Source organism: Hyla sarda, chromosome 2 (assembly GCF_029499605.1).
Source record: "Hyla sarda isolate aHylSar1 chromosome 2, aHylSar1.hap1, whole genome shotgun sequence".
Taxonomy (NCBI): domain Eukaryota; kingdom Metazoa; phylum Chordata; class Amphibia; order Anura; family Hylidae; genus Hyla; species Hyla sarda.
The window spans coordinates 255,689,647-255,715,243 of record NC_079190.1 but is presented as its reverse complement, the minus strand read 5'-3'; the positions used below and the strand labels follow the sequence as shown (position 1 = coordinate 255,715,243).

The 25,597-nt window shown below is 40.2% G+C and overlaps 1 protein-coding gene across 2 annotated transcripts in view; it reads left to right on the top strand.

Annotated features, from left to right (window-relative positions):
• Positions 1 to 25,597, top strand: part of CSMD2 (CUB and Sushi multiple domains 2) — a 1,018,208-nt gene that overhangs the window by 240,179 nt on the left and 752,432 nt on the right. The window lies entirely within an intron of this gene.

Here is a 25,597-nt window from a genome sequence, read left to right as displayed (position 1 = left end):
AAGGAGATTCAGAAGTAAAAGAAAACTGCAGAGATGAACTGTTTGCCTTCCCCTCAGTTAACTCTTACAAAATGGTTCCAATTCTTTCTATGTTTCTTTCTATTGAAGGCTGCTTAAAAAACGAGAGCACATCTTTCGGGTACCTTTTACTGCTGTTGTCCGGCGGCTATTCAATTGATCTGTCACCATGCAATGATAAATTACAGTCTTTTCTATTATTTTGTATCATACCCTCTTGATATTGCATTATGCGTTCTGTGAAATATGTCTCCCTTCTGCATTGTAAACCTTGACACATATTGAACATTTGGATTGTATATTGCTTTTTTATCCAAATGGTTATTATTCTGATGCAGTCCGAGCTTACTTTATAAGAAAGGATATCACAGAAGAGATTTTTTTTCCTCCCCATCTCCTCCCCACTGTAACTCAGGAGCATACATCTACATCCCCAGGCCTCCTCTTTATTTTGACAATGCTGTAAATGTAAGACGGTGGAAGCTGTCACATGCCCGCGACCTGGATCCCTGTGTGCGCTCTCATTCTCCACTCACACAATGCATTTGTGATACAAAGTGTTTGATCAGCCTGTTTGACCAACAAGCTTCCGAAGAACTGAGAACACCAGCTTCTTTTAAAGCAGGAGCCTGTCTTTCTGCAGATAATATGCTCTTTAAATAACAGCCCAGAAGACGTTTTAAAGAATTCAGAATCTTGGCTTTTAAACGGCTACAAAGCTGTACCATTTTACCTCTCAAGTACAGGCCATGCTAAAAGTATAGCGGATCACATTTTCAAGCCCCAAACCGTGTTAAAATTCTGCTGCTACCTCTTTCTCGGCATGCACTTATTGTATGCGGACGCCGAGGACATTTGAGAAAAACAAAAGAAAGGAAATGTATCTAAAATATTGAGCGTTGCTTAAATATCGAACTTAAAACAGCTTGAGGCACTTGGGTGGACTTGAAATTGCCACATCTAAGGCGTTCTATAACTTGCTGGAAACAGCTGTTTACTGCTGTGCAGGGATTATTAAGAGTCTTCTATAGTTTTTAGATCTCATTATGTTTTTAGAAGTAGATGACGTTAATGACTTCTAGTGGTAGTGTTTATTGCTGGGGAATGAGATCAATAGCTGCTACCAATATGTCTGCTAATGCTGTAAGTTTTGGCTCTTTAGGTCACATTGGTGCTTGAGTGACTTCTTTAGCTAAAAAGTAAATAATCTATTGAGGATGGAGAATAAATGTTGAGACCTTGTACTGTGCTGTAATAGCATATGGATCATAGAGGTAGCCTATATGGCAAATATAAGGCTCCTGGAAAGGGGGTTCAGTCCAGGTTGGCCTAATCTTGTGTTATGAGAACCTCTGCAGGGATCACTTCTACACAGGCCCTACAACACGGATGGAGATCCTGGGAACTTGGATAACGTGTGGTTGGTCCCAGGCCGTAAGGGTCATATTATAAAGGGGTTCAGTCTCTTTTCTAATGAAACAGTAAAGAAGGTCAGACTGAACACATGACCCTTGAAAGGTAGTCTAGTAGTCAATACCATATTTATTCCTGGAGAATATAAATGTAAGTACATTGTAATAAATAGCACAGCGATATTGGCCATGTGTTAAATGTTGTTGAGTACTGTACTAGCTAGCGTACACACTGTGTACTTTTGTTGCACTTTTAATATGTGTTTTCTGTTTTAATTGGTGATCTCCAATGTCACTCAATGAGTTTAATTATCAAAAGGGAATGATAAAAAAATGCAACAAAAAAGGCACAATGTAAACACAACCTAAACCTTTTGACTAATTATCATATAACAATGGCTCCAGGCAAAGGATGGTAGATAATAGTAAGATAACAGTCCATTCTTATACCATTCTTATAGGAAATGTGCCATCAAAATATGATATATTGCTTAAATTAAAATTATTTGCAATTTTTTTAGTTGTTTTTTTCTATCTATATTATAAATGAATCCTAACATCTTGCAGGTCTCATTTTGGCCATTAAGACTAATAATACATCCAAAAGAAATACAAGGATGGCACTCACCACTCTTCTGATGTGTGAACGTAATTCTTTATTGTACGGTTGTAAACAGTGCAGGGTGCAGCTGGATCAACAGCGGGCGGCAGCGCCGGGACCTATCTCCAAACGGTGTGACAGCTGTTTTGTAACTTGGAGCTACTTCATCAGACCTGATGAAGTAGCTTCGAGCTACGAAACAGCTGTCACACTGTTGATCCTGCTGCACCCTGCACTGTGTACAACCGTACAATAAAGAATTACGTTCACACATCAGAAGAGTGGTGAGTGCCATCCTTGCATTTCTTTTGGATATGAAAGCGACTTGTGCCGTAGAGGATAGAACACCACCTGCCCTTGATTGCATGACTTCCACGAGTTCTATATGAAGCTGTGTGTGATAGCCTGGGGGAGTAGGGTATATGGGGTGTAACTGTGCGGTGACTAAAGGTTGTCTTGTTAACCCTTTCTATTTGTGACGCCAGAGTGAGGGCTCCTCTGTAATGCTTGCCCTACCGCCATCCTTCCCAAGAGCAATAGGGAGGTATAGAATAATTGAATGCCCACAACCGGAGAGTTTTGATGAAAACAGTTGGAACTTTACTGACGATTTTATGCAAGCTTCATAACCGGAACAGTCTCTATACATGCAAAGTCTCTCAGAGATTGACAAAGGTTGGGACCTTAAGGGTTTTAGAGTCCTTAGACTGATATGTGCTGTTCCACTGGATTTAGTTGCGGTCCAGTAGTCATGCTAGTTTTAGCGGGGATTAGTTTAGAACTCACGGTTTAGTTTAGGCTAAGGCCGGTAGGTTTTCTGACCTAGGTTGTCTTTGAAAGTTGCGCAGATCCGTCCTGCTAGTCCAGCATCCATGAGAGCAGCAACCCAACAGAGCGATAATTGGCTACAGATCCCTTATATGGGCAGGGGCTGGACTAGAGCTAATTGGTCCAATACTTCTGTCAATCCCCTTCACACAGAATTATGGACCTCCAAAGGTCCTCTAACATACCATAGAGGAATTAACATAGTCACATGACCAAAGGTCCTGCGACGCTAACAAGGTAAGTATACTATACATTATATTAAATATACATTATTATTAACTATGTACATATAGAAACACTATAGCATTAGAGTAGAAGAGTGGCAACTAGGGGCTGTCCACCTGGGGGACACTACCTGAACGTAGTTACTCTGACTTTGGGGACACCATACAAGGTACGGTAGGCAATACGGTACCGGGACACCACATGTGCAACAGTGAAGCCTAGCCAGGTCATTTGTATGCAGTGCCAGATTAACTGTTTCGTTGCTTGCACATATTTGTAAGACTAATAATACGCTGACATGCCTGTTCTGTACAGATCACTTTCCAGCAGTGTTTACGTTCATACATCAGAAGGGTGGTGAGTGCCATCCTTCAATTTCTTTTGTATATATTATATGAAAGCGACTTGTGCTGTAGAGGATAGAACACCACCTGCCCTTGATTGCATGACTCCCACGAGTTCTATACGAAGCTGTGCAACAGTGCAGCCTAGCCAGGTCATTTGTATGCAGTGCCAGATTAACTGTTTCGTTGCTTGCACATATTTGCAAGACTAATAATACGCTGACATGCCTGTTCTGTACAGATCACTTTCCAGCAGTGTTTTGTTATCATTACAGGCAGGATAACGAAGGAACATACAATGGCTAAAGCTCAAACATCAAACTCCACCTCCCTATAGAATGGGCACTGGCCACAGAACATGAACTCTGCACTGGCCACAGAACATGCCTAGAAAACACTCCCTTTCATACCGATAGGGCCTGGGCCAGTTCATACCATAATGGGCTTGTCCCAGCAGCGGGGGTCCCAGCAGCGGGCCCCCGCGATCAGACATCTTATCCTCTATCCTTTGGTTAGGGAATAAAATGTTTTTTCCCGGAATACCCCTTTAAGGTGCTGACTTGGACTCCAAATTCTCCACATCCTCCAGTCAATTAACTGAGGGATGTCCTGAAAATACAAGCCAAATCCATGAAGACTCCACCTTGCATCTTACAGGGCATCTCAAATCCAAAAATGGGGCTTTGGTGCCAGATACCACAGGATACCTTCAGAGGTCTTGTAAAGTCCCACTTCAATTGGTCATGAGATATTTTGGCAGCATAAGTAAGGCAATATTAGGGGGCTATATATATTGCTATTGCTGATCTGTATACATTAGAGTTACTAATGAAGAAATCGATGGTCCAGCGCAGGATAACGTGCAATAAAAGCCAAAATTTATTGTAGATTCAAGCCATAGGATAGCAGGACACAAGGTTACGCGTTTCAGCCGGAAAAAACAGCCTTACTCATACTCTTTGTATGAGTAAGGCTGGTTTTTCCGGCTGAAACGCGTAACCTTGTGTCCTGCTATCCTATGGCTTGAATCTACAATAAATTTTGGCTTTTATTGCACGTTATCCTGCGCTGGACCATCTATTTCTTCATTGCTACCTTGGTGTTGGTTCACACGGTGCCGTGCGACAGGCGTCTGGCTGGAAGGGTGAGCTGAGTTATCCTATACTCTTCTGCACATTAGAGTTACTATATAAGTTTTGTGCAGCATAAACAAAATACTTACCAATGTATTAGCATCCAGGATGATTTTGAAAGCAATAAAAATATCATTGCAACAAAGAAGAGGAAATAAGTCAATGGCAATGATGAACGCTCATAGGAATATATTGTATGATAGAAATTGAGTCAGAAAGCATTGAAAAAGAGAAAAGATACATGGTCACAAACACGTGAAAACAACACAATATGGCTGACAGCACAAATTGTCCATCAGATCAATATTAATTTATCAGCTATACAGTAGTGTTGAGCGGCATAGGCCATATTCGAATTCGCGAATATTCGCGAATATATGGACGAATATTCGTCATATATTCGCGAATATTCGCATATTCGTTATATTCTCGTTTTATTTTCGCATATGCGAAACTTCGCGTATGCGAAAATTAGCATATACGAAAATTCGCATATGCGAAAAGTAACATATACTAATTTTCGCATATGCGAATTTTCGCACGCCAGTCTCATACAGTGGTATTACAGCCTTCTTTACACCACACAAGCTGGAAGCAGAGAGGGATGATCACTGTGATGTGTACTGTGAAGAAAAAAAAAAAAAAAAAAAACGAATATTCGTAATTACGAATATATAGCGCTATATTCGCGAAATTCGCGAATTCGCGAATATGCGATATTCGCGAATAATATTCGCATTGCGAATATTCGCGAGCAACACTACTATACAGTAGTTAATAGTTTCTTGTAATAGTTCTTTGTTCAGTTTTTTTTTTTGCTAAAGAAAACATGGAGAACTGAGATGAAATACATCTGGCAAATAAGTAAAACACAGCTGGCTGTGTTGAAAAAAACTAAATTGTCAAATGGGATGAATAAATCTAGAAAACAATTTGTCATAAGACCTGATGGAAGGTCACTTATTTTACAGACAATGACCTTTTTGTGTATTATAATGGACATAAGCACTAGCCTTGCATATTAGTATGCTAGAGATTTATTGACAATGATGGTGACCACCAATTTCTACCAGTTTTTTTTTTTTTTTTGTCCGTAAAGAGGTTTTCCAACAGATTGATGGCCTACCTCCAGGATAGGTCATCAATATCTTATCAATGGGATGCTGACATCTGGCACCCCTGCCGATCAGTACTTTTCATTTTGTGTTTATTAGACTGTATACTCTTCCAACCAGTACATTTGAATTTTTTTTTTGCCTGAAAGTTAAACAGATTTTTAAATGGCTTCTATTAAAAAATCTTAATCCTTCCTGTACTTCAGCTGCTATATGCTCTACAGGAAGTTCTTTTCTTTTTTAATTTCCTTTCTGTCTTACCACAGTGCTCTCTGCTGACACCTCTGTCCATGTCAGGAACTGTCCAGAGCAGGATAGGTTTGTAATGGGGATTTGCTTGTACTCTGGACAGTTCCTGACATGGACAGAGGTGTCAGCAGAGAGCACTGTGGTCAGACAGAAAGGAAATTCAAAAAGAAAAGAACTTCCTGTGGATTGTAGAGCAGCTGATAAGTACTGGAAGGATTAACATTTTTTAATAGAAGTAATGTACAAATCTGTTTAACTTTCTGGCATCGGTTCATTTAAAAATAATGTTTCCAGTGGAGTACATGTAAAAAAAAAAAAAAACTTCTTATAAGGTAAAAAATATATGCAATGTGGGACATTAATAAAGAACAAGTCCAAAGCTACTAATCGTATTCTTTCTCACTCTATTTATAGGTTCTTGTTCATGAAAGGTGTACCATAGTGCATCACTTTTGCAATTTTCTTTAATAGTTCTACTTTTCATAATGTATACTGTATGTGTTAGAAAGTGTTACTGAGTTTTATGAAAAGTAGTATGATGATTAAATATATAAGAGAGGTTTTTCTATTGGTCTCAGAGTATCTTTTAGTGTGGCCAATCAGAATCCACTGGCATCCACATTACCTTTAAAATAGTGCTCTATAATTCTCTCGCTAAAGAAGTAAGTGGATGATTCCAGCTCCATCAGAGAGAATTTGGGTTGACGCCAATCACCAGAATCCAACACTTCCATCTCCAGCACTAGGATAAGATGAACACATTAAATCGACCCCTGATTAAATGCCAATATTTATTACTTCTAGAGGCTGGATAATGTCTTGTCGCTTGGGTGACCAGACCGGAAAAAGGAAATCACAATGACAAATCTGCTGTAATTGCTTGGTAAAACGCAACATAAGCTAAGCGGCAACATTGCCTATATATATATTTCTATTCTCCAGAACTGCCATTGACACCAATGGACCTTGTATAATCACCGTATTAATTAAACATCTTCATGTCAATGCGCACAACCATCATTTCTGGTTACAGACCCAGTCCTCTTAATGTTGATGGTATGCAGCTTGCTGGCAGTACTGTAGTTAATTTCCATGGCCGTTAACACAAGCCAATGAAAGAACAAAGCAATTCTTCTATTGACCTTTCGGTGCAGCATTTGTTTGCATAATATACAGCAAGCTCTGTATTGTGTGCACTCATTGTATTGATGTGCTTATTAAAAACAGCTTAATTAGTAACTGGCTGGGCGTACAAGATGATGTTAATGCTGCCCAGGGTAATGTGATATGGGAGACGGGATATTACACTCAGTAGATCCGCAGCTTCTGTTACTTTTAACAGTCCAAGTATCATCCAGGGATTGTGCTTATATTCTAATATATGGAGCTCAACAGAACAGATTTGGACAAAACTACAGCATTAATGGCTGAATTGGTACAAAAAAAAAATGAAACGCTCTACATGTTTAGCAAAACGTTCAATCTGTGTTACACAATACTTTTCTATGTTTTTTGAATGACTTAACTACATTCTTTGCTGACTCTTAAATAGACACTACACTTTCAACGAGCATTGCATAAATCGAGTTTAAGTGAGTATGGAAAACTTCATAATGTGTTTTTTTTTTTGTCCCTTTTTCACCTATAAGCCGTATTTATTGTTTTCTCTTCCCTTTTAAGCTCATCAGATTACAATTGCCTACAATAGAAGTCTACAGAGAAGCGAGGGAGGTTGAGGGTTAGTGGCTGGAGTCATGGAGAAGCTCCAGCAGCTTGTAGTGAGTGCTATATTTTACCCATTGCTTGGATGACAGTCTACAAAGATCAGTACTATTCTATAATGTCCTCCATGCTTCTGCTGCTTTTGAGTTCTGCTATAAAATTACATTGAAATATGAGGCCCTCTTCTGTGTGTGTGTGTGTGTGTGTGTGTGTGTGTTAGTGTACAATATTTGACATGAAAAAGATATGAAAGCAACTCATCTCCACCCACTAGCACAAGGACAACTGAAATTAACTATGCAAAGGGGAAAGTCATCATATTGTAAAAATATGATATAAAGGCCATAAATATTGCAACTCACACACAAAAGTTCATTCTGATCTGAATTTTTTTTTTAAATACAGTAAACAGTATGCAGTGCCCCTAGTAGTAACTACAGAACACAAGAAGTTGATAATTGAAGTCAGTGCAGGATATTTGAAGGTTCATATAGAAAACTTGCAGCTCCAAATACTATGGTGGAGATTTATTAACACTTGTGCAGAGGAAAAGTGGTGCAGTTGCCCATAGCAACCAATCAGATCGCTTATTTAATTTTTGACAAGGCCTCTGAAAGATGAAAGAAGCGATCTGATTGGTTGCTATGGGCAACTGGGCAACTTTTCCTCTGCAAAGTTTTTGATAAATCTCCCCCCTATGTATGTATGTTTAAGGGAAGTTTTACATTTGACACAACCCTTATATAATTTCAGACTGTTAACATATTTGTCTCATTTTACTTTATAAACCCCCAACCGGCATCCAAATGGAAAGACCCCCATCCCTTCCTAGTCGTGCATTAATTAATCGAATGCTGCAAGGATTTCTTTGCTTGCCTCTGCACAAAGAAGGTCAGATTTGTAGAAAAAAAAGAAAGTTCAAAATGTTTTGGAAGTACTCACAGAGCGTGAAGTTAAAGTAATTTCTGTCTCGCTTAACAAATGGACCTTGAACAAAGAAATCATAGCCCGCATGTCATCAAAATTTATTTAGCCACAGGCATTAGAAATGATTCATAAAATCCAACTCAACATTAAAAGAATGGAGGCTGCATGACTTTAGAGTGGCTTACAAATGCTTTTAGATGCAGACAGCAAAGTTCACATCTAGTAATATTTGTTTTGTAAATTCCTAGTCACCAAACAATGATGTGCACACAAAGACTGACTTGACTGTTCTGCCCGATTCCTTACCTTGGTGGTAATTAACTGCTCTTATTATCAATGTTCATTATATCTATAAGCGACGTTCTGGAAAATACAACATCGGAAGGGATCATGGGGGAAACTTATTAATCTTTTTTACTTGTATTGCGCTTTTTTTTTTCTTAAGCAATGTTGGGGTTTTTTCATCTTTTTTTTACTTTTTTTTTACAATATAAAAGTGATTTCTGAAGACTTGTCTCTGTAGGCCACTTTACTTACAGTGGTCATTAATTTATTATTTGAGATTTAAAAAAAAAATCCAAACTTACAATGCAATTGTTGAAAAATACCCGCAAACATAGATCGCTTTCACTGGTGCTCTAGAAACCTGCTTTGTAATAAGAAATGGTGTTGTGAAGTTATTTTGTTAGTTTTAGTGGACTTGCGCATAATTCTTCATCACATGACTATATGATAAGTTTTGCGCATGTCCGCCAAAAAACCTGCAACAAAGGTGACTTTAAAAATGACATACAAAACAACAGAGTGATAGATTCCCCCCCCCCTTCCCCCCTTTTGCTTTTACATAGAGGATCCACAGAAGCATATTGGTAGATAAGACAAGGGAACAAAATTCAATATTTTCTCATTTCACACTCAAATCTAATAGTTCAATTGTACCATATAATATGGACCCAGTAAAATATATTTTTGTCTGTTTAACTAGCTATACACGTTTCATGTTTAGAAAGACCAGCCATACATATGGTGGCCTCCCAACTCAAGCAAAAACACTTACAGCAGGATATAGTAATGTATCAGGGAATATCTCTGCCACACTTAAATCTGTGAAGTGTTAAGAAATCTATAACACTCCAAACAGAAACACTTACAGCAGAATATAATACTATATCAAGGAAAATATAGAGTGATAAAACAAAACATAATCAGCTAAAATATTTGTCACAGGCATCACAACTTCGAAAAAAAAACAACATACTACAAGAAAGGGTAAAACATCTATATTTCATAATAATTCTGAAATCTTGCCGTTTTCATTCTGGCCACTAGCGCAGCTTAAACTTAGCTAAAGACTTCTTGTTCTGTACAGATCAGATGTACAGATTCACTGTACAGTGAAAGGTGACACCAGTAAAAACATAACACTGGATCCACAACTATTCACAGCAGAGATCAACACCTGCCTCCCTGTAGAATGACCTGTAAAAAGGTCACAGAGAATACTCAATTTTGTCTTCAATTCATCTGAATAGGACAGTTCTTGTCTTATAAAGAGAAAATCCAAAAAAGGAAAAAAATACAGCTCACCACATCTTGAATGTGAACATGTCCACGGACTTACACTCCAGGTGCACGGGGAAAGCATGCAGCCGTCTTGCGATGAAGATAAATGATTCCGAGTTTAGTATGAAGAACAAGTCCATACAAAAAGGCACCAGCACTCCGGAGCGATAGTATAAAATTTAATCCATAGAGATAAAATAGCACAAAATATAATTAACCTCTTGGGGACGCAGGGCATATGCATACGCCCTGGTGCCGTTTACCGGATTTAAACCGTTCTCACCAGCAGAGAACGGCTTAAACCCGGTGGGTCCTGGTTGCTACGGGCAACAAGGACCCACGGCTAATGCTGGGCAATGCCGTTCGGGCCGATGCCGGGCAATAACCCTTTAGACGCCGCAATCAAAGTTGATCATGGGATCTAAAACGAAAGTAAAAGAATCCCGGCAGCTCAGCGGAGCTGATCGGGACTATCGTGACAAAATCGCGATGTCCCGATCAGCTTACTCAACGATGGGAGGGAGCAGCAGCAGGCAGGAGCGCGCCGGTTACACTGATCAGTGCTTTGCAATGGCAGAGCACTGATCAGTGTATGCAATCAGAAGATTGCATGTTGTTGCCCCCCCTTTTTTTTTAAAGTTCATTAACCCCTTCCCTATTAGAAGCTTAAATCACCCCCCTTTTCCCATTTTTTAAAATAAAATAATGACATAAAGAATAAAAATACCGCCGTGTGCGTAAATGTCCGAACTAGTAAAATATTAGGTTAGCTAAACCCCATGGTTGAGTCCAAAATTGTGCATTTTTCATCACGTCATATACTATAAAAATATTAATGAAAAGTGATCAAAAAGTCCCATCAAAACAAAAATGGTACCTATAAAAACGACAGATGGCGGCGCAAAACCGCTGTCACGTCCACTTCCCATAGACTTTCATTGAGGGGGTGGGAGTGACGTCACGAGGGGGCGGGCGTGACATCACGAGGGGGCGGCCTCGAACAAGTAATAAACTTCCGGACGGTGCGAGCGGAGCTCCGGAAGGCAGGGCAGTGGAGAACCCCTTTAAGAAAGACTGTAAAGTAAGTAAACATCTTGGGAGTTTGTGCATGCAGTATATTACAGACCTACTTTGGTTTAAGCTGTTTCATTCAGTTAGTCCTAATGGAAAATCATGATTTAATCCCCAAGTGCCATTACGGCACACACCCTGCACACTCTTATACCACCCGAGTAGTGCTCACAGCACAATGCAGACTAAAACAGTAAAATCAGGGGAGCTGACAGGGACCCTTTAAATCCTATATCATACTGTTGATGGGAGTGTCTGGAAAGTGATGGAGGGAACTATGCAGGGGAGGCCCATGGGCATTGTAGGGGCCACTTATGTCTTCTCCATTCAGTATTTTGGCCTTGGTTGCATAGCAACATTTCATGAAGGATCTGACACAGTATTACCATGAATTTGCTTTATTACATATCAGCATGATGAAAAATTCAATAAGGAAAAAAAAAAAAAAAGAAGAAGCCATTTGTCTAGGAGATTGTCATCCTCAGTGCTTTAACCCTGGCAGGCATCCTTTCTTCTGACAACTGATGTGATAGGGCAGCTTCCAACATGGGTAAAGGTGTAATAACACAGCGTGCATACGCTTTAAAGAGCTAAATAGAGTTATGAGTTTTCAGTCACTTCTTTTACCAACAGTATTTGCCTATGAATAAGATGTGCATATTCCCTTGCAGGCTATACATTCAGTGCAGTGATATGTTCATGGCGTATCATCCCATTAGCAATACTCTATGGTTTTAACTGTTATAAAATTATTTACTTGGAATTTATTACAGATTTGTGCTGTTCCACAAAAATGTGCTGCCGTTTTGCTGTAAGAAATGTCTTTCTTAATGCATTTTGGATGATTTGTAAAGCACTGTATGTAATGGCTGCCATTACTCTGCATGTGCAATAAGTATCACTCACATTTCTACCTCCTGGTGACTAAAGGAATAGGTTGGTTTAAGTGCACTGTTCAAAAGTATGAAAAGGAATCCATCACTAGAGCTTTTTTTGTGTATTGTGTCTATTTTATAGCGAGTAAATGTTCCATGTTTATTCTCTTTCCCATTTATTTCTGTTTCTGTCACTCTTTAGTAACTTGTAGGCACACACCGTAATGTGCAATTGTCTTTGTAAATGAAACTGGACAGCCTTTTAGTGCCAACATTGAAAGACGTGTGCTGCACTCTTTAACCACTGCAGCGTGAGAAATTGCAGTCACAAATGAGCACAAAGGGCAGGACAGTGGTCTTTTGAGTTACAATGGCTTTAGGTTGCAATATATTCGACATATAGTGGTCTTCCCTGAGGCATTGTGACTTGAAACTACATTGAATATACTGTGCAATGCCACAGACGCAGGTGATGAGCATCATGAGTGAACAGCTTGAAGGTACAAGAAGCATAAGCATTTCACTAGTAAAACGTGTATTACTGAAGTGCATGTACCAATCTACTGGCGCCTCTATATTGGACAGTGTGGTACTACATGTCATGTACTGATCTTTACCTGTGTGTAGGATGAGTGGCTCGTATAGATACCAAGTGAGGGTGGCTCCATTTTATTTTTTTGTACACTCTGTGTAGACCCTGAAGAAGCTTCTGACTTTTCCATATGAGTAATTGTTGTATCTGTATTAGTTATCACTTAACTTTTCATTAATTATTTTTATTAAAAAAAAACAAAACACAGAAGCCTTCCAGTTCTTGTCAGCTGCTGTATGCCCTGAAGGAAGTAATGTAGTTTTTCCGATCTTACCACAATGTTCTCTGTCAGTGTCAGGAACTGTCCAGAGCAGGAGAGGTTTGCTCTGTGAATTTACTCATGTTCTGGAGAGGTGTCAGCAGAGAGCACTGTGGTGGACCGGAAAGAACTATACAACTTTCTCCAGGACCTGCAGGAGCTGATAAGTACTGAAAGGCTTTAGATTTTTCAATAGAATCAATTTGTAAATCAGTTTACCTTTCTGATCTAAAAACATTTTTTCTCCAGAACACAATCTGGTGGCTTCCAATAGGAGTGCCAGTCTCCTATATTGACACTTATTTACTAAGCCCATTACACAGCTCAATATTGGGCATGTAGGGAGGGATCTAATAGGGCTCTTGTAGTGTTAAGATACATAACTCATATTGTAACTTAAGGGACCACTTTAAAGAGTTAAGTCTAGACAAGTCTTCAACCCTAGTGTTACATTTGAATTCACTTATTGAATGTCACTAGGACTGAAATGATCATAAACAGTAGGTAGTAAAAACCTTTTATGTATCACAGTTCTTACAATTACCTTGCCCAAGCTACCTTACTGTCAGGTAGAAACAACATTGATTTTGTCTGGTATGTAACCACCAGGATTACCGTAATAACACACAGCACAACTTCTATGCTCCTACTACTTCTAGTGTTATGTCTTAAACTCTTCTCAGTTCATGGTTTAGTATTCTGTTTTATTCACATTTTGCATACTGACAAAGACGTAATTCAGAAGAACCATGAAAAAAAACGGTTTAGTTCCTTAGACTGTAAATGGGATATCTAATGGTATATACACTGCTAAGTCAACTCTCTGGTTCCCTACATAGGTAGGAGACCCTTTTACAATAAGTGTTGTCTCCAAGTTTATTACAAAGATAAATAACTTTTACTATACTATAAATCACCAGTCAGACCAACCAATACTGTATGTTATGTTGGTCACCAGTGTATAGAAAAAACACGAGAGCTAGAGAAGACTGCAGTAAGCTTCACACTTCCCAACAGCAACTTAACCACTATCTCGGAGACTCACCCTAATGATTTATTTTATAGGGGGAGATTGGCCGCGGCAATGTTTACTCATTTAAAATCAATTATAAGGCGGTTCTCACATACAGCTAATTACCGCATGTGTTTTTGCATTGAATGACTAAAATTGGTCTCCATTTTTACAGCGACTTCAGTCATTCACTGCAAGAACATTTATGCGGTACCACAAATTAGCCGCGACGTGTGGACGTGTGGCATAAACATAACCAGTTGTATAGTGAAAAAACTGAGGCCCACAGTTGGAGGCCAGAGGAAACGACTATCTGTCATATAACCATCTAGATTTTGCAATTACTTGACCCATCAACTCTGAAGTCATGGCATCTAGGGGGTTAAATGAGTTGTCTCCAAATGGAACCACAGATTATTGGCCTGCTCCAAATTCACTTCCTGACAATATGATGTACATTGGCATCAAATTTTAGAAAGGACATAAAAAATGTGGATGTAGTTTGAATGGGTATTTGTGTTTGCAGCATTGTTTTGACCTTAGGGTTGACCTAATTCCTATATTTGTGGGGGAGGTGAGGGGTGCAGGGCCAAAGGGAACACCACTACTTGGCTTCTAACCACCTAGATTCTATTGTTACTTGAACGGGCATCTAGGTGGTTAGATGCAGTCATGGCATCTAGGACGTTAAACAAGTCATCTCCGACCACAGCCACAGACTATCTGTTTGCCCCATATTCCCTTTCATGTGCATTTAATGTCGAGAAGGGTATAAAAAATACAGACATAGTTCGAATGGGTCTTCTTTGTAGTTGCAGCATTGTTTTAACTTTAGGCATGACCTTATTCAATTGTGTGTGTGTGTGTGTGTGTGTTTGGGGGGTGTTGTACAGATGGAGGCCAGAGGGAACCACTATTACCTGGGTGAGGGGGGGGGGAGGTACGTACAGTTGGGGGGGGGGTTATTTGGAGACCAGAGGAAACCACTATCTCCTATTAAAGCCGCAGATGATTGGCCTGCTCCATATTCACTTCCATGTGCATCAAATGTCGGAAGGAGTATATAAAAATGCAGATATAGTTAGAATGGGTCTTATTTGTAGTTGCAGTATTGTTTCAACCTTAGGGTTGAAATAATTTATATATGTGTGTGTGAAGTTGGAGACCAGAGGGAACCACTACATGACATCCAACCCCCTAGATTCTGCAGTCACTTGACCTGGCATCTAGGTCGTTAGATGCAGTCATGGCATCTAGGAGGTCAAAGGGGTACTTCAATGCCCAAGCGTTGCAAACATATTGTTTTGAATGCTGGGTGTGAGCTGCGGGGGCTGTGATGTCACAGTCACGCCCCTCATGCTGTCACACAGTTGCAGTGGAAGGGGGCGTTGCAGCTGCCATAGACTTGAATTGAGGTGGCGTGACGTCACGAGGGGCGTGGCATGACCATCTCCCCCCCACAGCCAACACCCAGTGTTCGGAACAAAAATTGGCATACCCCTTTGAACAAGTTATCTCTTATTAAAGCCACAGACTATTGGCCTGCTCCATATTCACTTCCATGTGCATCAATTGTCGGAAAGGGTATAACAAATGCAGATATAGTCAGAATGGGCCTTCTTTGTGGTTGCAGCATTGTTTTGGCCTCAGGAATTCCTATGTTTTAGCCTATAAAAAGTAACCCCCTGAAACTTACTCTTTCAACAATTTGGTAAGTTTCATCCAATGTTTATTATGTCTATGACCAGCAACACAGACCAAGTTAGGCCACTACTTCATCACCTAAGCAATGATCTCAAACTGTGGCCCTCCAGATGTTGCAAAAACTTCAACACCCAGCATGCCTGGACAGCCAACGGCTGTCCGGGCATGCTGGGAGTTGAAGTTTTTGCAACATCTGGAGGGCTACAGTTTAAGGCCCCTGACCTAGAGAATGATAAAATACTAACCTGTCACACATTATAGTCCTTTATATTTCTATGAAAAAATAAACTTGTTTTTTTCGGAAAGTGCTGTTTCATTTTTTATGTCACCCGTCGTTGTTTTTTCTTTCCAATTAAAACTGCTGGCCCCATTCCTTGCAAAAAAACGCGTCTTGCTAAATTGCCTTGAGTCCCGGCATCGGGCAAACATGCGTTTCAAAGATAAATGAGATACTGGGGAAAGTGGCTGCATTTTGCTGCTCTCTGGTTTTTGAAATGTAATTGGTTTGCAGTCACATTCAGTGAAAGGATTTAGTAAAGAGACACATTACACTGAACAAAACCATGTCACTGGACCTCCTCTTACGGAAGGGACAGAATCAATTTTAACAATGTTTTATTAATAGGTAGGTATTGAAAGTCCGCTAATGAAGTCAGAATGAGGATCTACGCCGGTCTCGCTTTTTAATAAAACAGACGACAAGATGACAACTTTTTTTTTTTTTTTTACATTTGAAAATATGTATTTAATTCCAGCTGGAATATTGTAGTATTTATAACGTATGTGTAATGGAAGCTTTGTCTACTTTATTAGAGCAAGAGAGAAATCTACTGCATGTCCGGTAGTCAGTGGAGAGAAGGCAAAATAGCATAAACTCAAGTGGCATTATTATGTGGTGCTGGTGCACAGGGACGGCTCTACCTATAGGCATAATAGGAAGCCGCCTAGAGCGCCCTCTTGATGGGGGGCGTCGCTCTGCCTGCTGCAAGAAAGTTAGACAACCACCATCCGAACTACTCGATCAGCCAGCAGCATGAGGAGGAGGTTTGTTTAAGATAATTACATGAGGAGGGGGCTTGTTACAGTGTGTCACCCCAGTAGTAAGCTAATTACATGAGGAGGGGGCTTGTTGCAGTGTGTCACCCCAGTAGTAAGCTAATTACATGAGGAGGGGGCTTATTACAGTGTGTCACCCCAGTAGTAAGGGTAAGGTGAGGCGTGTCCAATGGCAGGTCAATGGGTGGAGTGAAGGGGGCAGCAAAATTAGCTTTTGCCAAGGGTGGCAAAAAACTTTGCACCATCCCTGCTGGTGCACACAGTTTGTATACAGGCAGGCAAAACCTGGCATCTATCCTTCAGAAAATTGCAGATGAGCCACTACCTCTGTACAAGGGCTTTAAAAAAAATGGCCTATTCAAAGACAAAGTTATATTTGTTTGTTCGGTGGGCGAGTGACGCCTGACACCACAACCGATCCACTAAATCTAAACTGCACTTCCACGCATAACCACAACCATATGTATCGGTGATAACAAGAACACAGACATGGTATTCTAGCATTATTGACCCGCAGGTCGTTATATTACCCATAAAATGACCATGGCCTCTAATGTGGGCCCCAAAGCAGCCACGTTACCTAGATAGATATAAACTTTATTTAAATGTCTTCTGTTTTTTGCACTTAGGCCCCATTCCCATCATGTTTTCAGGGTACATTGCCAGCACAAAGTAGGACACTGGCAAAAAGTTATGCAGATGTATACTATGGCAGGGCTTTGACTTTAATAGAGAAAAAAGTAGTGTACTAGTGACTACTTTTGATCTGTACATATTCTTTAATTTGCAGGTAGACTACACATTTCAGTTCTAAAAAAAAAACTAAAAATGTAAATACATAGTAAATAGACTGACTTTAGTCACGAGTAGACTATTTTTAGACTATTAAAGTCAGTGGGTCAGTCATGGATATGTCATGGTATACATCCCAATGTATACTGCTGACACACCCAAAAGACATGATGTGAATGGGACCTTAGTCATCCAATGGACACTTATAGATACTACAGCATTAACTGGTAATTTAAAGAGACAGCACAATTTCTCATACAAGAAAGAAAGGATTGTAGCAACATAGTAAACTTATACCTCATTGTTATAAATTACTCTGCCCAGGGCCGCCATCAGGGGGGTACAGCCAGTACTCCAGCAAGGGGCCCCGGGCCCCTGCTGCACCCCCCTGCAGCAGCCCCAGCACAGAATACTGCTGTTTAAGCAGCAGCCTCCTGCTTTCACTGGCAGCTGCAAAATACTTCCTGCCATCTGTCCTCTACTCCCTGGATAAGGCTCTTACAGACGACAACAGCACAATGGAGTGATAACTGCCGAACATCGGGCTGTGTGTGGGAGGCAGAGGACCTTTGGTGATGTCATTACCATGTGATCAGTCACATGGGTGGGAGGAGCCTGACTACTATGCAATGAAGGCCCAGGAAGAAGTTCCTGTATAGGGGAATGTGTATCATGTGAAGGTAACCTATACTACATACTCACACACAAATGACTATGTCTGTGTTTTCCAAACAGTGTGCCTCCAGCTGTTACAAAACTACACTGCACTATATAATTCCCACACACTGCATTGAACACACCTACCACATTTATTGATTTAAGAATCAATAAATAAATGTTCAAACTATTCCAATATAACATTAATTATCCCACACGGTCAATGGCATAATTGTTAAAAAATACCAAAGTCCACAATTGCTAATTTTTAGTAATTTCATATACCATAAAAAATAAATAAAAAAAGCGATCGAAAAGTCGCATCAAAACAAAAATGGTACCAGTAAAAACTACAGATCAAAGCGCAATAGATGAGCCCTCACACATCCCAGTATATGGAAAAATGCTAAAGTTATAGGGGTCAGAAGAGGATGATTTTAAGCATACTACTTTTTGTATAAACGGAAGCCCCCAAAAGTTGCAAAATGGTGTTTTTTTTTTACTGTGTATTTCATGGTAGCATGATTGATGCCATCACAAAGTAAAATTGGTGGCACAAAAAGCAACAAGCCTCATATAGGTCTGAAAGTTGAAAATTAAAAGTATTATGGCTCTAATACACAAGTGGTATAAATATCATTTTCCCAGCTGTCACAATCCTGACTGAGCCCCCTGTGACCGGCCACCACTGCTGCCACAATATCTGGCTGATCTGCCGGCGACTGTAACTGTAAGGGTAAAACTCCAAAACCTACACAAAACATAAAAGGGTCCACATATCGCTAAAAGTTTACTTTGTTAACACCAACCAAATTAAAAACATGTATATGAGGCATCAGGAGAAAACCACAAGTAAGCACAGAGGCCACAACACACATGAAATTCAGAGATAATGGGGGAGATTTATCAAATCCTGTGCAGAGGGAAAGTGGAGCAGTTGCCCATAGCAACCAGATTGTTCCTTTTTTTTATTTTTTTTAAAGGCATCTGAAAAATTAAAGAAGCGATCTACAACTACTCCACTTTCCCTCTGCACAGGATCTGATAATTCTTCCCCATTGTCTCTGAATAAAGTGGCAGGGGGGGGGGGAGGATCAGTTGGGGGGAATAAAGTTGCAGGGGGTGATCGGGGGGGGAATAAAGTGGCAGGGGGGGATAAAGTGGCAGGGGGATCGGGGGGGGGATAAAGTGGCAGGGGGGATCAGAGGAGGGGGATAAAGTGGCAGGGGGTGGGATCAGAGGGGGGATAAAGTGGCAGGGGGATCAGAGGGGGGATAAAGTGGAAGGGGGATCAGAGGGGGAGGGATAAAGTGACAGGGGGGGATCACAGGGGGGATAAAGTGGCAGGGGGGATCAGAGGGGGGATAAAGTGGCAGGGGGGATCAGAGGGGGGGGATAAAGTGGCAGGGGGTGGGATCAGAGGGGGGGGAATAAAGCTGCAGGGGGGATCAGAGAGTGGAAATAAAGTGGCATGGGGACGATCAGGGGGGTGGCAAATGATATAGCACAGTGGGGAGTGGTTGAAATGGCACAGGAGGTTGATCAAGGGGGAGAATGCATGGGGGTAGCAGCCCACTTTGTAATGCTGATACTGGTATCATGTTATACGTCGTAGGACGCGCAACGCGATATGTGCAATTGGCGGTACTGTGAGGGGTGTCCAGGGGGCCCAGGCCTAAGCTGTGTAAGGGTCCCCCAAATTTCTGATGGCAGCCCTGACTCTACCTACTATATGTACTGTATTTTTGTTTTCCAGTCTCCAATATATATTTAAATGCAGTAAAACCTCTCCATTCATGTCTATGGATAGACATGAATGGAGGGAGCATGGTGTGACATCATGAGGGGCGTGGCATGATATCACGTCTCCAGTCCCGGAAACAAAGAGGTTTCTGAGACTGGAGATTCAGCCCAGCATAGAATGCGGGTGCTGCACAGAGATCGCGTGGGTCTCCAGCGGCAGGCCCCCCACCATCAGACATCTTATCCCCTATCCTTTGTATAGGGGATAAGATGTATTTGGCCGGAATACCCCTTTAAGCTTACATTAACTCCTTTGATAATCCTAAGGATTTAGGAAAAAATCTTTCCAGACAATATAAGTATGTGCAATATACAGTACGTATGCAAATTGCATGAACATAGCAAGGTTTTCTGAAAGTATAGCATTATCACTAATATACTGTTGTCCTTAAAGTCAAACCTTTTAACTTAGACCTTAATGAAACCATTTAATACTGTATAGTAGCATCATACGCATTTGTATGTTCTTGCTCATATTGATGTATGTATTCGTACCTCTTTACCGTGTACGGCCATAAAAATAATAATTGACTTCTCATAGCAATTTCAATAAAAAGCATTCACCCGTTACTCTTAAACCTCTTTTAAGTGTGCAAGGAATGGTTCAGCTAATTGGTAGCACATGGTAAATCTCCTTGAGTATCATCTTCATTGATGTTCTCAGTAGCCGGGAATATATATATATATATATATATATATATATATATATATATATATATATATATATATATATATATATTACATGCAGTTCTTGATGTTGCTTGGCTGGACTAGGTTGTTCCTTTGTCTAATTATATTTCTACCATGCACTTTGAAATACACCATTTCTGTAGAGTTATCATATCTACATTAGGTTAGAATTATTGATCCACAATTAATGATGCTGCAAGGCTTCTTAGACTGCAGCTTATCTTATTTTAATTTATCTTCCAATTACATTTGCTTAGAAATACTCCATTATCATGTAGAGTGTAACCAGTAAATAACAGCATTGTGGCAATAGGGAAACAGCATGTCTAAATTATGTGAATAATGATGTTCTATTGAAAATTCATGTGTCTATATAATCAGAGGGTTAAGTAATTTGGGGTCCTGTGACCCTGTTATTCACTTGTAGAAATGGGGGGGGGGTGTTTATTTTATCAGATGTATATTGATAGACATTCATTATTCATATGGATACATTTACATTCTAAAATTACTTTCTAGAATACGTTGGTCAATTTTGAATGTTTATTACTCTTCATCCATTGCTTTTATGTGATTATCTCTTGGTCAGTCTAGTGTGAGGCAATTTCCTGCTTTCCAAATTGAGACCATGTTTGTATGGCAGGTAATGACCTAGTAATGTAGTAGTCATGTTAAGGTAGCCACTCACATGAGATTGTTTGTATGCTTGATCAGCCAACAGCCATTTCTCCTATCCCTCATATTTATGAATGTTCAGCTCAGCTGAATGTTCATGTATATATTCATACATGTTGGTGGAGAATCATGAGGTCTCCATACATATGCAAATGTCAGTCTCGTCAAAATGAGTGGGCTCAGCTGACATGTCCATAATGGATCATCGCCACAATGGAGCAGATAAAAACCTGATGGTATAAACAACTAACAGATCCATTTACCCATAGAATTCCCTACAATCAGGATTATTTCTCTATTGGAAAATACTCTACAATAAATCATATTACTAATCTGCTAGTGGGGTGTCCAACCCAATCTGCACAGAAGAAAGGGGGTCGTGCAGCACAAGTCAAAATAGGTCTTGTAATATAGATATAAGAGACAATTCTTCACCCAGTAGTTTGCAGTACATTTCCTGTGAAGCCCTGCATAGGAACCTGGCACCCAATAACCAAAGGAATAGCACAGTTTAAGGATCATCCTTAAATGGCAAAGGTGCAGGGCTTAAAATTATAGATGGGCAGATTTTTCAAAAATTCGATTCAGCGAATTTTCCCCAAAAATTTGGTTTCAACCGAACATATTTTTGGTGAATCACTATTAAAAATGGCTATTTCCAGGCTATAGAGAGCTTTAATAGTGGTGTAGAACACTTTGCCTTGCCATAACACACATAGGGAGTGTGCTGGGGTAGTGCAATAATACTGTTATTCAGTATGACACGCAGATTACAGGCGTCGCTATTAGAATCCGTGACACAGAGTCTGGATGGCACTACGATTTGCCTCCAGTCTTTGAAAGGGGAGTGCTTCCTGTGATGATCTCAATTTGCAGAGTATGAAATGACTTCTAAACTATCACTGCCTGCCTGCACTGATGCAGGCTTGAGGTCAATAGATTTCCCCTGTGCTGATCTGTATTGTCAGTAACGCTGATTAGTGACCACATAGTGTCAGCTCTCTCTCTAGCCAGAACAAATGTGGGCTTTACGTGAATGGATTGGCTGCTGTAAAGATCTGTATTGTCAGTAACGGTGATTAGTGCGCGCACACAGTCTCTGATCTCGGAAATGCCAGTCTTCGGCAATGGCTGACGACTATATAGGGCTGTTGATATGCTGCATGTCACCATGTGATTGAGGGTGATCCCGCCTACCTGTCTTCAATAACTTCCTTGCTGCATGTCCTCACACGTGTAGCTGCTATTTTAGCCCCCCGGATGCACAAAATGTAGTGAATGAAGTGATTCCTTACCACAAAGCATGAGGACATTCGGATTCTTTCAAAATTCCCCTGACAGAGTAACATGCAACCATGTTTGCTTTCTAAGCTAGTAATCCTTTGTGATACATGTAGGGATATGTTGAGCAATGAGAAAAGGTCCAAAGAACAGAGTTGTAATGGATGGTGGTTGGATTTCCTGAATGACTAGCGCTGCTAAAGATCATTCTTTTCTGGACATGGTCAGGGTATGACTGATCAGCCAGAAATGCCTTCCCTTACCCTGTGGCTGGTGCTCGCAGAAGCTTAATATATTATAAGTGTTGCAATTGCTCAAAATGGAGTTTCACCGTAACCAAGCAAACCAAGCGAAAAAGTAACCTGCCAGGGACAAATGCTTGAGGAAGAAATCTTTTAACTGCTCCTGTACATTGCAGCCCTTGGATGAGATGTAAATGGAATGTATATTTTGTAGCTTCTTTAGTTATATGCAGAGCCGGTCACAAGACATAAGCAGATTTTTTTTTCAATTAATATCACATATAAATCATTAGCTGTTTTCAGCATATGGGAAGATGATGTATGTGGGGAGGATATTAGTATTCATTTAAGATCATCTCCTATATGTTTACCATATTCACATTACGGCCATGGATTTATTTACTTATATTTATTATTGTTCAGATAATTGACATGATTATAGATTGGAAGAAAATTATATGGTGCTCGCCATTAGCGCTGTAGCAGATAAAGGTCAGCGGCTGTATATTAATGAGGAAAGTGTATCGAAGAGAGTCACTCTCTAGACAATATGAAGCACATTTGCTCCGGACATCATTAAAGTGACATTCCTTGCCTGCCAGCAAATGCGTTCCTTGTCATCCATCTTTGGCTTCTTTTTTCTGTGTTTTTTTTTTTCCCTCTACCCTACATTCCGCAGAACAAAGCTTCAGTGCATTTTGTCTTCTTTTGGCCATTTTCTTCTTTAATTTGCAGGCAATATACAGTGAACTTCACATCCCCCATGTGATCTAGTACTCTGAGATATGGATTATACATCATCCTTGGATGAATAGGACTTGGCTTTAAAAAGGGTCAAAGATTTGCTGACGCAGGACCTCTCTGTCTTCCCCCACTGACACTCTATCATGACATTCTGGAAGGCTGCTTGAGAAACAACAAAGAAATGGCCTTCAATTATATTTTGAAGATCTCATTGAGGTCCTGCCAAGATGTTCTGGAGAGAAATACTCTTTTTATGTTTTGCTGTTTCACATATAACAGTGTTTTCAGGGACTGGGTGTCATGAGAATGACATAAAAAGCAATATAGTGTAATCCATCTTCTTATTGTCGGTGTCAGATGTATACTGTGCCACCATATATCTGACAATCTGTGTATCTTTCTGTATTGAAGCATGTCCCCTTCTATCAATTCCAAGTGCCCCTGTCAAAGCTCAGAGGTCAATGAAATAATAAATTATAGGGGACTGTTTCAAATCAACAATATGTTGAGTCAACATGTGCAAAGAGCAGCTCTAACACTATTTGCAGTTTTACTTTAAAGGGGTTCTAGGGAGTGTGCTATTAAAGGGGTACTCTGAGTAACTAAAAAATACCCTCCATCCTGTGGGATAAGTGTCTGATCGTGGGGTGTGTGCCAAATTCCAGAATAGGGCTTGGCTACACACCAGACCTCAAAACAAAGCCGTACTATCCACAGAGACAGAGATCCCATCGCAACTGGTTATTGGATGAGCAAGCCGTCAATCCTGCATGTCTTCGAGGGTGAGAGCTACTCTGTTCAGAGGACAAATGAATAGCCAGGCTCCATTCTGGAATTCACAGGGTGCCCTAGTGGTCAGACACTTATCCCCCATTATGTGGATAGGAGTTACTTTTAATTACTCGGAGTATCCCTTTAACAGCACTCTCATTGACTTCTTAAATGTACTTGACTGGTACTCTTCTTCCATAGTTTTATGATGTACTACAGTAACATGGTCATCATTTCAGCTGTCAAAGAGTGTGTCAAGTTTCTTAGTGTCCTGCATGAAAACAAATATCCATAGTTATGGAGAGATCCAGCCAACATATAGCTGCATAACTAGATGATTGTTGCCACCTTAGAATTTCATGAACCTGATAACCCCTATCGGAGCTATAACGGACTTCATTCTGTCTGTCACCCAGCTTTTCTAGAAACAATTAGGGAGATTTATCAAAACCAGTCAGGAAAAGTTGACCAATTGTCCATAGCAACCAATCAGATCTCTTCATTTTTTTTAAAAAGGCCTCTGAAAAATAAAAGAAGCAATCTGATTGGTTGCTAAGGGCAACTGTTCAATGTTTCCTCTGCATAAGTTTTGATAAATCTTCACAAATATAACTAGGAAATTGTCAGTATTCCAACAATTTTAATAACTCTCCTCAAAGAAAGCAGTCAGTAAGGCAAATGTTGCTAAAATGCTTTTTCTCTTTATTTGTTCTAATCCCGGCTTTGGCTTACAAATACTGATACCGAAATACCGCTGTGTCAGCATAACCTGAAGGAGCACATTTTTCATTAGTATTCCATCCTTTTTTTCCATCATAATACTTAGCTAAACTTAGGCTGGGTTCACATCACGATTTGAACCTCCGATGCACAGATAAGATTTCGGAAGCTCAAATCGGCTTAAAACGTATCTGTGCACAGACAGGTACGGAGCCATTTACTTATATGGGGCTGTGGATCCGATTGTAGTCATCTAGTGATTACAATCTGGTCATTTGCCCTGGGGACCCAATTTTTGACACGGACTGAAAATTGTGGCAGACCAAATTGTGTCAAAAATCGAATATCTAAGAAAATAACCAGATCGGTCATCGGAAATGACCAGATCGGGGTCCTCAGCCCCATATAAGTTAATGGCTCCGTACCTGTATGTGCACAGATACGATTTAAGAAGATGTGAGCTTCCAAAGTGGTATCTGTGCATTGGAGGTTGAAATCTTGATGTGAACCCAGCCT